Genomic DNA, 11,917 nt, shown 5'->3' with positions numbered 1-11,917 from the left:
GCAATCTGTACACGTGGAAAAATGAGAATTCATACCCTGTTTGAATCAAATGCATGATATGTCAAGATCATTATATTGTCTCGAGCAACTAATAATAAAAATAAATAAATCAGGTTTGGGGACTGGGTTTTCCAGCTGGTGGTGGCAACAAAAGGGAACTAGTGGCACTAAGGAACCCCAGTGTGACTCACAGCAGAGGAGGGGCCACCAAGCCAACGCCTCCTAGAGAACTGAGTCCATGCCCAGGCAGCCAGGGTCCTGAGGTGGCCGTGCACTTCCTCTAGAGGCCGCTTCTCCCCTGGGGACATTTATTTACATGGAACCAGAAAAACACACGGGGACTCCAGGATTTCTCCTCCAGGGACTTTCTGAGAAGCCAGAGATGCAGTTGGTTCTCTCTGGGCTGTTCCTGTCCTTGTACCTGGTGACCATCTTTGGCCACCTGCTCATCATCCTGGCCATCATCTCAGACTCCCACCTGCACACGCCCATGTACTTCTTCCTCTCCAACCTGTCCTTTTCTGACCTCTGCTTCACCTCCACCACCATCCCCAAGATGCTGGTGAATATCCAGACACAGAGCAAGGCCATTTCCTATGCAGGCTCCATCACCCAGGTGTACTTCTTCACTGTTTTTGGACTGCTGGACAATTTACTTCTTACCGTGATGGCCTATGACCGCTTCGTGGCCATCTGCCGGCCCCTGCACTACACGGTCCTCAGGAGCCCCAAGCTCTGTGCTCAGTTCTTCTCCTGAGCTGGCTCATCAGTGTGCTGGGAGCCCTTCCTGAGAGCGTGAGTGGACTGAGGCTCTCCTTCTGCACAGACGTGGGAATCCCACACTATTTCTGTGAATTCCCTGGGTCCTCAGGCTCGCCTGCCCATACCTTCATCAATAGGGTCATATTGTACATAGTGACAGGCACCATGGCGCTTCTCCCTCTTGCTGGGATCCTTTTCTCTTATTCTAACATTGTGGCTTCTGTCCTGCGGATCTCCACAGCAGGAGGGAAGTACAAGGCCTTTTCCACCTGTGGTTCTCACCTCTCTGTTGTCTCCCTGTTCTATGGAACCTGCCTGGGGGTATACCTCAGCTCCACAGGGACATGTGCCTCCTGGACAGGGGTGTTGGCCTCCACCCTGTACACCCTGGTCACCCCCATGGTGACCTTACAGGTTTTCAGCTTCTTCCAGTTTTTTGAACAGGTTAACGAGCAAAACCAGTGTGTCCATGTACACCCTATCATTCATTTTGAAAGCTTTAAAGAATTAAAAAATGCTTGTGGTACTTTATACAAAGTTTGCTCGACTCAGTTTGCCAAAAACCCCTTCCGCCCAATGACTGGGTGTCCATGGCCAGGGCATGTCTGAATGGCGGTGACTGCCTTCTCTGGCCATCTAACTGGACAGATTTTGGTACTGAGCAGTTTAAGAGAAACAGGAGACAGAATCGTGAGACTCCTTTGGAGATGTTGATGGGAAAGGGTGAATTTGCAGATTTAGAGACACAGTTCAACTATAATTTGGAGGTTTATGATCAGATTAATTCACGGGCAAACAAGGCCTGGCAGCCAATTTCTTCCCAGGATCAGTCTAATCTGGTTTGACTAAGATAAAACAGGGCTCAGAAGAACCATTCTCCGACTTTGTAGAGCACTTGTACCAAGCAGCTCACAGGTCCATCAGGGACTCAGGTGCCTGTGAGTTGGGTGGTAAGCAGCTAGCAGTGGAGAACTCAGGTAAGGCCTTCCAGGACATCCTCTGCCTCACAGGGAAAAGGGGACCCTCTCAGAATTTGTTCACCTTTGTGCAGATGTCGGCCCAACCCAATGACAAGATGGCTTTGAATCAGGTACTGCAGCCCCAACCCCGGGGACGCCATTCTCATGGGTGTTGGTAAAGATGGTGCCTCCAGCGCTTCTGTTCCAGGAGCTTAGGACTGTGATGTACTGAATGGCGGGAACTTTGAATGGCCACTTCCGATCCCTGAAGTGGTGCGAACTCCCAGCCAATAAAGAAGTAACAGCCCACTCCCCCCCTGCTCCCCTGCACCCCCATTTTGCCCATAAATATCTACACCCTGTTCATACTCGCTTTCTCCCTCTCTCCCTCCCTCCCCCTCTCCCTCTCCCCCTCCATCTCTCTCTCTCTCCTCCCTCCCCCTCACCCTTCCCCTTCTGCAACTGGCCACTAAGGTCAAAATCTCAGGCAGGTAAATGGTTGTGTGGCTTGTTGAGTTGATGGAGCTTTTCCACAGTTCCTACATTGGTGCCAAAACCCAGGATGTGGATCCCCATTGCTAAAGGCGGAACCCCATTCCCGAATTCTAAGCCCGACCATTCCTGTTGCAGTCCACTCCTCTGATGGCCTGCCTGACATCCACCACAGGCCTTCGAATTGGTGAGTGCCCCCCTTGCCATGAGTGCCTGAACCCCAACTCACCAGAACCAGGGAATTGGCCCTTGAGTGTCCAGCAATCCCTCCTGGTGACTTAGGGGGGAATGCACCCCACCCAGTCCCATCAGGGTTGCGGTGGACCCCGGGCGCTCTGCTAGGATACCCCTGGGAATCGACCACCTGGGAAAAAAGATGAATTCTCCCTTTCTGACTCCTCCATCTCCCCTCACTCGCGGCTCCCGTGGACGGGTTAGCGCAGTTGCTACAGCCCGTCTCCCGAGTTCTGACTCTGTTCCACCCAGAAATCCTTCTAACACTCTCCTTCTGACTCTTTCATTTCACTCGAAAAACTCTCCTGACATCAGGTTGCCCACGGCCTCCGCCGCATTTCAGTCTCACAGATCTCATCCCCCTGGTGACAACCAGGCAGTGCCCTCTATTTCCCCATGGACGTCGGCCATTTTGGGGACACCCACAAGACCCTCCATCCACTTGGGAGCTTCCAGGAAGTTCTTTACAGCCCGGGTGCTCGCTCGTGCGCGCTCGCGCTCGCTCTCTCTCTCTCTCTCTCTCTCTCTCTCTCTCTCTCTCTCTCTCTCTCTCTCTCTCCCCCATCTCACCCTTCCAGCATGGGAAATTCCCCATCCCTTGCGGGGCCTCATAGATAATTTGAAAACCCTGAGACTGGCCCCTGATATTAAACCTAAAAGGCTCATAAAATTCTGTATCCTGGACGGGCGTGCACACCCCCTGGACATCCAAAACCTTTGGCCCACATGTGCGTCTCTGGATCCCAATTTACTCCGGGATCTTTTAATTACCATGAGCAATCAAAGGAGTGGAAGTAGATTCCCAACGTGGAGGCTTTTTCCTTGCTAGGATCTCAGCCAAATCTCTGCACCCAATGCAAGCCTCAGCACCTCCTCCTTGCTCTCCAGCCCCCTTCCTCCTCTTCTCCTCCACTCTCTGCCTCCACACCTTCTCTCCCTCCTTCCTCTTCTCTGCTCTCCACGTCCACGTTCCACCCGGCTGATGAACCCCCCCATACCACTCCCCCCTGCCCTCAGGCCTGCTCTCCCCACTTTCACCCACTCCCACTTCCCCATCCACTACATCTGCAGCTCCTTCTTCTGCAAACACTCTTCCTCTTCCTCCTCCTCCTCCTCCTCCTCCTCCTCCTCCTCCTCCTCCTCCTCCTCCTCCTCCCCCCGACACTCCCCCACAACCTCCTACCACTTCTGTTCCTTCCCCCCGGGTCCCTCCACCTCAGTTTAGTCCACCCGCCAACCGTTCATGCGCTAATGCGGCACCTAACCCACAAGTCACCACATCTCATCACCCGACTCACACTTCACAGGCTGTGGCCCCACTTCAAGAGGTCACTGGGCCAGATGGGATTTTTAAGGGTTTATGTTCCTTTTTCGATACTTGACCTTTCTCAACTAGAAAAGAATTTTCTGGACTTACACTGCACACTGTCTCTTACATTAAAGAGTTTCAATATTAGCCCAAGCCTACAGCCTCACCTTTCATGATCTCTATGATTCTGTCCAATCCTCTCCTCCCTGAGGAAAGGAGAAGGGTCTGGGGCCAGGCTAGGGCCTATGCACACCAGGTTCATCAGACGGATGTCCACCTTCCCCTAGGGGCCCAGGCAGTTTCACACCAAGACCCCATTGGGGTTATAATGACCCCAAGACCTGGGACGCAGGGACCTCCTCATTACCTGTCTGACGGCTGGCCTAAAGGCGGTGACACAAAAGGCTGTTAACTTTGATCAACTCCAGGAAGTCGTCCAGGAGAAGAATGACAACCCCTCGGCCTTCCTGGATGGACTAACAAGGCTCTCTTCAGTGCACTAACACGGACCCTGAATCCCCGGATGGGAGGCAGCATCTTATGACCTGTTTTTTGTCACAAAGCTACCCTGAAATATGGGCAAAGCTAAAAACAATTAGAGAGGGGACACTTGACTCCTCAGATGGAGATGCTGGCCACGGCCTTCAAGGCCTATCACCACAGAGATGAAAGAGCAAAACGCCAAAAATACCAGATGTTGTCCCAGGGGTCACAGGGCTCCTTCAACCTATGGAAAGGGGGACACAACAACCCCCACAACGAGGAACCCCTGGACCCTGCTTTAATTGAGGAATGAAGGACACTGGGCTACGGCTTGCCCTAACACCGGGTCACTGCCCAGACCGTGCCCCAGAGGCCGACATCTTGGCCACTGGGGAACAGACTGCCCCAATTCCCGGAGGGGAGCTGAAGTCAGTTCCTCGCCAGTGACTTGCTGGGCCTAGCAGCCGAGGATTGACGGGGCCCTGGGTCTTCTGTCCCCACCTACTCAATCACCAAGCAGGAACCCAGGGTGGTCATCTGAGTGGATGGGCGTCCCATAAACATTTTGGTAGACACCAGGGCCACAGTCTTGGTTATGAGAGAGTTTTGAGGAACTACCTATCCCCCCAAACCTCCGATTGTCGGGGTAGGGGGTCAAATCATCATCCCACACAGAACTCCTCGCCTTCTCCTTTTCACACCATTTTTAGGTTATGCCTCAGTGTCTGGTCCCCTTGCTGGGAAGGGATATATCATCCATCTTGAAGGCCTCCAAAACCTTACCCTTATTGTCCTCCCTGACTCATATCTTAGTCAAGGCTTTACTCTTTGATGAAGAAGAGACTTAACTTCTTTGTGTCTGGTGTGGAGACCCCAATGACCACCAGAACACACAGTTTCCCCTCCCTGTAAAATGGTAGATCCAATTGTGTGGGACACTGAAACCCCATTCTCGGCAAATTGCTCTCCTGGGGAAGTGCATCTTAAAGACCCTAACCACTTCCCAACCAGGCCCAATACCCACTGCCTACTGCCACTCTTAAGGGCCTAAAGCCAATCATTCAGAGCTTAGAAGAAACAGTTACTCCGTCCCACACACTCTCCATTCAATACCCCAATTTTAGCAGTAAAAAAGCCTAACAGAACACACCATTTGGCACAGGAATTGAGAGTAATCAATTGTTCAACCAGCCCTATACAACGCCTGGTTCCAAACCCCTCTACTATCCTTTCCTCCATTCCTGCAAACTCCACCTGTTTTTCAGTTACTGATCTTAAAGATACCTTCTTTTCAATTCCACTTTCCGTCTCTTCCCAAGACATATTTGCCTTCACCTGGACTGATCCAGAAACTAGGCATTCCCGACAGTTAACCTGGACTGTCCTGCCCCAGGGGTTTCGAGACAGCCCACCTAATTTTGGACAAGTCCTCGCTGGAGATCATGAGGATTTTTTCCCTCTATGCCCCGAATCAACCCTCCTACAATATGTTGATGACCTCCTCCTCCGAAGTCCCTCATTAAAAACCTCAAAGTCTGTCACAGCCACCCTCCTGAACTTTCTTGCTCACAGAGCATATAGGGTTTCTCCACAATAGGGGCAGCACTCTCTCTCTCTCTCTCTCTCTCTCTCTCTCTCTCTCTCTCTATCTATCTATCTATCTATCTATCTATCTCTCTCTCTATCTCTATCTCTATCTCTAGCTCGTTGTTTACTTAGGGTTCCACATTTCCCCTGGGAAGAAAGCTATGACATCCAACAGAAAAGGTCACACTGCAGCTGAGCGGCATATGTCTTTCTCAGCAACAGGCCCTTTAGGCCAAGTTTGGGGGAAGGACTTACAGACTGGTCAGTGGAAAGGACCAGATCAGTGATTATGTAGGGCAAAGGTCATGCTTGTATTTTTCCAGAAGGTGCTTTTCATCCTATTTGGGTACCTGAAGGCACCATCAGGCATGGAGGGACCTATGGAAATTGACGATATGAGCCACACAAATGATCCAACTCCAAGGGAGAGCTAAAACTCCAATGATGAGGCTTGCTGCACGAATAGCCCCGTTAGGCTGTCAGGTAAAAGGAAAGCAGGGAGAAACCTACTGGACCTGTTTTCCAGATCCACCTCTAGTACACCCAGCAGTGGACTGGAGAGTCCATCCCAGTATTTACTCATGACTCATATATGATGGGGGGATTCACAGACACTCATATTACCCCCAATCATGTGACTGGATTTAATTATTCTGACTATACGCCCACCTACCCTTGTGTTGGTCCCACTATAAACATGCTGGCTGTCTAAAAGTGTCATTTGAGGAAAAGACAGCAGTTAGGAGACCCAGATCAAATAATCCTACTGTTAATGAAGACCCAAAACTTTATATTAAATCAGTTATTAAAATGGGACATTCTCAAAACGAACCAGCCATCTCAGCAGAATGTCCACGAATATCTCATTGTCCTAATCAGTCTACAGTAGATATTGGCACCTTTCTTAAGTGGATACATTGTATAATACCTTTCCACTACAACATAAGGTGTCTAGAAAGAGTGGGTCTCTTTTGGATGCGTCTCCTAAAACTGACAAAAGGCAGTTACACAAGAGGACTGCCATGACTCCTGGAGGATTTGTTAGCAACTCCTGAACTTCAGCGAAGGTGGCATTCAGAAAGATGTTTGTCGCTTAATTGCTGCCTCAGAATTCTTACATTTTATGGACAAACCTTTACCAGAATTTGTAGGCAAGAACTGTAAACAAGGTTCTGGTTATGGTTTATGAGCCTGTGTTCAATCTCCTTGTGTTTTAATTTCTGGAAATGTAAAAGTTAAATGGAAAGATAAAAGATGTCTTGTAACATGTAGGAAATGTAATTTAATAGAAGAAAAGGGATGCTGACACTCCATCAGCCCTCCTTTGTCTTACTACCAGCTAAGATTTCAGAGCCGGGGTACACTGATGCTGATTTTCAAGTCTTACAACAAATACACGCCCAGTGAGCAAGACCTAAACGCCCTCTTGGGCTCATAATAGCGGGAGTTGTTGCCTTGGTTTCTTTTATTACTTCAACAGTCACAGCTTCGGTGACTATATCTCAAAATATTCAACATGCAAACTTTCTTAATAATTGGGCTCTGAATACTCCCAAGGCTACTCATAATCAAATAGATATTGATGAAAAGACTGAGACTAAGCTAAATGCCTCAGAGGCAACTATCATGAATATAGGTAACTTTCAGCTTTGAAGTTCAAGGAAAGACTTAAATGTCACGCTAGCTGTGAGTATGTGTGTGTTACTGTGGCCAAATACAAGGCTTCCCAATGGGATTTGGAGAAGGGTAAAAACCATTTTTGGATCTTTGGCAAAATAATAACAACAACTTGGATCTTTTGGAGCTTCATCATCATACTCAAGATATACAAGAAAGTAAGATTGATTTTCGGGTCCTACTTCCTTAGTTAATCAAAAATTAAAAGAATTAAATGGCTTTAACCCTGTAAACATTCTTACACTCGGCATGGTATATTCTTGTATTGTTCTCCTGCTGTTAATGCTCTTTTGTATTGTAATTGTAGGATGGCCAGCCTTCAAACAAGGATTTGGGGGCTCAAACAAGTGACCCATCACCTGCTTTTTTCAAATAAAAAAGGGAAAATATGTGGGAGGCTGTCACAGAATGTGACCTGCATTTTTCATTCCTGATTGGTGAGGCTCTGTGGGTCACTTCCCGTGATCTGGCCACATCAAAGTGGCCATAGACCAAGGCCCTGATCTTGAAAGTCGTATAAACGTCACAAAATGTGTCTTCCTACATCCCCAGGGATTGAGTTACCATACCTGTCCTTGTAACCTGCCCCTCTTCATCTTTATTGGATGGAAAATTCTAAGAGAGTCTCCCAAATAGAGGACCACTCCTGAACCTGCTCGCCATCTCTCTCGCCAGCCTCTTGTGACATTCCTTCCTGTCCCATTTAGGGAGGTAAAGTCAAGGGGTAGAGGAGCCTTCCTGGGACTTGAATTAAAGGTAAATTGTGTGTCTGTGGTTTATTTGATACCTTAGGAAATTCACTCCAGTGACTCTTAGTTTAGTTGCCCATGCTTGTTGGGTGTGGCAGCTCCATTTTTTAAATTACTCTTCCTTCCTTTAGATCAGAATTTCGGATCACAAGAACTGTTTGAGCTCAGGAGGTGATAGACATGGACCCCCATGTGGGGAGCCCCTCTGAATGCCTCGCACCTTCCATCCTGGAGTGACAGGCTCTGACCCATCCCTACATTTCCTAGTGACTTGGGCATTCTCCCAGTTCTGGAAGTTGAGGGCCTGTCTTCAGATGTAGGTGACGCCCCTTGGGCTGAATCACACTCACCTGTCCCTTGTATCCCTGCCCCTTCTGGCCTTTTGGGATAGAACTTTCTAAGAACAAGGGTCCCCCCAATACAACCCCACTTCTGAGCGTGCTCACTCTCTTGTTTATGACTTCCTGTTGCTCTCCCATTTGGGGAACATGAGGCTGAGAGTGGAGAAAATGTGGGTGTGATGACTAATTGGAAACTTTGTACCCAGTTCTCTGTGGTGCAGAATAGGAGAGTAAAACAGTTTATATTTCTGATGACATCAAAAGTTTACCAATTAGGGGCTGGCGTTGTGGCTCAGTGATAGAGCACTTGCCTAGCATGCATGAGGCACTGTTCAAGCCCTGCACAACATTAAAAAAAACTGAATAAACAAAATAAAGGTATTGTGTCCAACTGGAACTAAAAACACCTTTTTCAAAAAGTGCATGAATGATGTTTTATGAATTTGAACCAGGAATAGTGAGAAGCAACAGAGAAATAATTTGATGTGCCAACAAACATCAGTTTTGTACATTTTCCCAAGAGTGGAACATCCTAAAATAGCATTAAAGAGTCTGAACACCCTTACTGTGCCAACTTGGAGCCATCATGAGTGGATCAGAGACGATGTCCATGAGTCTAACACAGCACAGGGTGGTGGACCAAGGCTCTGAGCTTCCTGCCTGGGTCCTGGGAGCACATCCCCTCAACCACTAATCCCTGTCTCCCAGGAGCAGCTCAATGCTGGCCTTTCTGTGCCAGGAAACCCTTGTGACATCACAGTGACCTGGGCCAATGAGGAACAAGGTGATGGGCACAATGGCGGCTATCTGTGGAGCATCTGATCTGGGCAGGTCATTTCCTGTGAGCTTTAACATACAGCTTAGTTCTGAGGGAAACTCCATGAAGAAGCAGAAATGACCCAGTTTATAAATGAGGAGCCAAGGTCAGTAAGTTGGACTTTGTGTCATGAGGGAAACGTTCAGGATGCAAATGTCAAATTGTCTAGGCAGAAGCTGAGCTCAACAGGGCCCACATATGACCACCTAAATTCAGAACTGAGGTAGTGGATAGTTCACGGTGGAGAAGGCCTCATAACACCTGCACCTAACTCTGATGCTGGACCCCAGCCTCAGTGCTCAATAATGGAATCACCATGTGACCCTACAGTCCCACCACTGGAAATGGTCACCCAAAGGAAGTGAAGGTGACATCTCAGAGACTTCTGCACTTCCATATCTCTGCAGCATTGGCCAGAGTAGGCAGATATGGAATCCACTTAGGTTCTATCCATGGATGGATGGATAAAGAGAACGTCATATATATACTCAGGGGAGTATGGTTCAACCATAAAAATGGAAGAACTTCTGTCAATTGTGACAGCACAGATGGAAATGGAAGTCCCCAGCGAAGTGAAAGTGAGACAGGAAGACAAATGCTGCATGATCCCTCTCACATGTGGGATCATAAAATATTAATTCATAGAAATAAAAAAGTGAAATGGTGGTCACAAGGGTCTGATGTGGTTTGTGGAGTTGTGGGGAGAGATGTTGGTCAAAGGATCTGAGGTTCAGCTAGACAGGAAGAAGGGTTCAGTAGACCCACAACCTGGTGAACATAGTTAGCAACAGAATCTTTAACAGTGGAGAGTGGATATCAAGTGTCTCACCACAGAAATAATAACCGCAGGAAGTGATGCGCAGGATGATGAGCTGGAGCAGTCACTCCACAGTGCATGTGTTCTTGAGAACGTTCTGTTATAGGCCATTATCACAATTTTACTGTGTAGTATCAAAAAAACAAGAGAGTCCACCAGCCAGGACTGGCAGACTCAATGCCAACTGGGAGCTCTTACAAAACCACAACCTCTGGCCACACCAACCTGCCCCGTCACAACCTGCATTTCAACCAGATCCCCAAGTGATTCATATTCTCACTGAAGTTGGAAAGATTCTGGTCTGGAAAAGTGTTTCTCAAAATCTCCACTCTCAACCTGCAAGGCACAGTGCAAATCCATGTTGTAACAACCCCCAATTCCTCAGCCATTGCCACCCGTCTCCAGGAGCCCTCATCCTGCCTGGTGGAAGACCAGTGCCCTGGAGCAGGAGAATTGGGAGGGCCAGGAGGAAAGCTCATGACATCAGTTCATCATTGGAGCAGGTCCTGCAGGAAACATTCAGCAAGAACAGAAGCTGACAACATGGACCCACCCAGCCCAGAGCTGGGAGCTGAGAGCTGACTCACTCATCTGCCACTGGTTAACATGTTAAAAAGAGAAGCGACTCTCAGACTCTGCAGTGCTTAGAACATTGCTGACAACATATAATGGGAACGGAGTCCAATTGGACAAGACTGGGAAAGTGTATCAAGTATTTTCCTTAAAATGAGAACATATCCAGGGAGCTCCCCAGTAGCAGGTTGGGCAAAATGAGTCTCAGGGGTGGTGGGTTGTGCAGTGAGATGAGGGCATTTCTTCCTTTAATTTCAGCCTGGAGTGTATTCAAGCCATTTCCATATTCATCACAAAGAGGAGACTAGGGCTGGGGTAGTGGCTCAGTGGTGAGCACTTGCCTAGTACAAGGCCCTGCTTTCGATCCTCAGCACCACATAAAAATAAATAAGCAAAATAAAGGTATTGTGTACAATTAAAAAATAAATATTCAAAAATATTTTTTAAAAGGAGGTGAGACTAATGGGCTGCTTACAAATACTGCCTTGCCACCATCCCTCAGGGGACCACATCTCACACCATCCTCTCTCTTCCTGGATGGTCATGGAATAACTTTTATTTCACGGGTTAAAGTAAAAAATTGAAGGGCTTTATTTGCAATTCTTTCCTTACTGTACAGGCTAAACACAATTTTTAGATTGTGAGCCTTTTTCTGTCTTTGGTATTGCAAATTCTTTGCTTTTAGAGAATGGGCATCTTTATATTCTGAGTTCAAAGAAATACTTGGAAGTGATTTTCACTAAGGTCCTGTTTGCCATGTAGTTCTTTGTATATGTTTTGACAGTTTAGGGGGAGCAGGTGAGCTTATGAATTTTATGTGGCCAAACCTATGAGTGGGTCCTCTTGCTGACCCCCCTCCATTGCTTTTTATATTTAAAGTTCTGCATGATCCATGGTGATCAAGTCCCGCTTAGACCATTTTGCATCTTATTTCTCATCTGTTTTTCTGAACTATTGCCTTTTGGCCTTTGGGTAATGTTTCTATTCTATGAGCATCAATCACCCTCTGACTTTTTGTAGAACGTACTCTATTGCATTCAAGTGAACATCTCATGAGCACATGTTTCATACACAGGAGTTTCGTTACATCTGCAGAGATGTCCCCTCTGCAAGATGG

The 11,917-nt window shown here is 47.7% G+C and overlaps 1 pseudogene; it reads left to right on the top strand.

Annotated features, from left to right (window-relative positions):
- The first annotated feature begins 316 nt into the window (after positions 1 to 316).
- On the top strand, positions 317 to 9,415 carry LOC144367991 (olfactory receptor 7C2-like; annotated as a pseudogene).
- The last annotated feature ends 2,502 nt before the right edge of the window (positions 9,416 to 11,917 follow it).

Source organism: Ictidomys tridecemlineatus, chromosome 2 (assembly GCF_052094955.1).
Source record: "Ictidomys tridecemlineatus isolate mIctTri1 chromosome 2, mIctTri1.hap1, whole genome shotgun sequence".
NCBI lineage: Eukaryota > Metazoa > Chordata > Mammalia > Rodentia > Sciuridae > Ictidomys > Ictidomys tridecemlineatus.
Note: the sequence above shows the minus strand (reverse complement) of the source record. Positions and strands in the feature narration are given on the sequence as shown.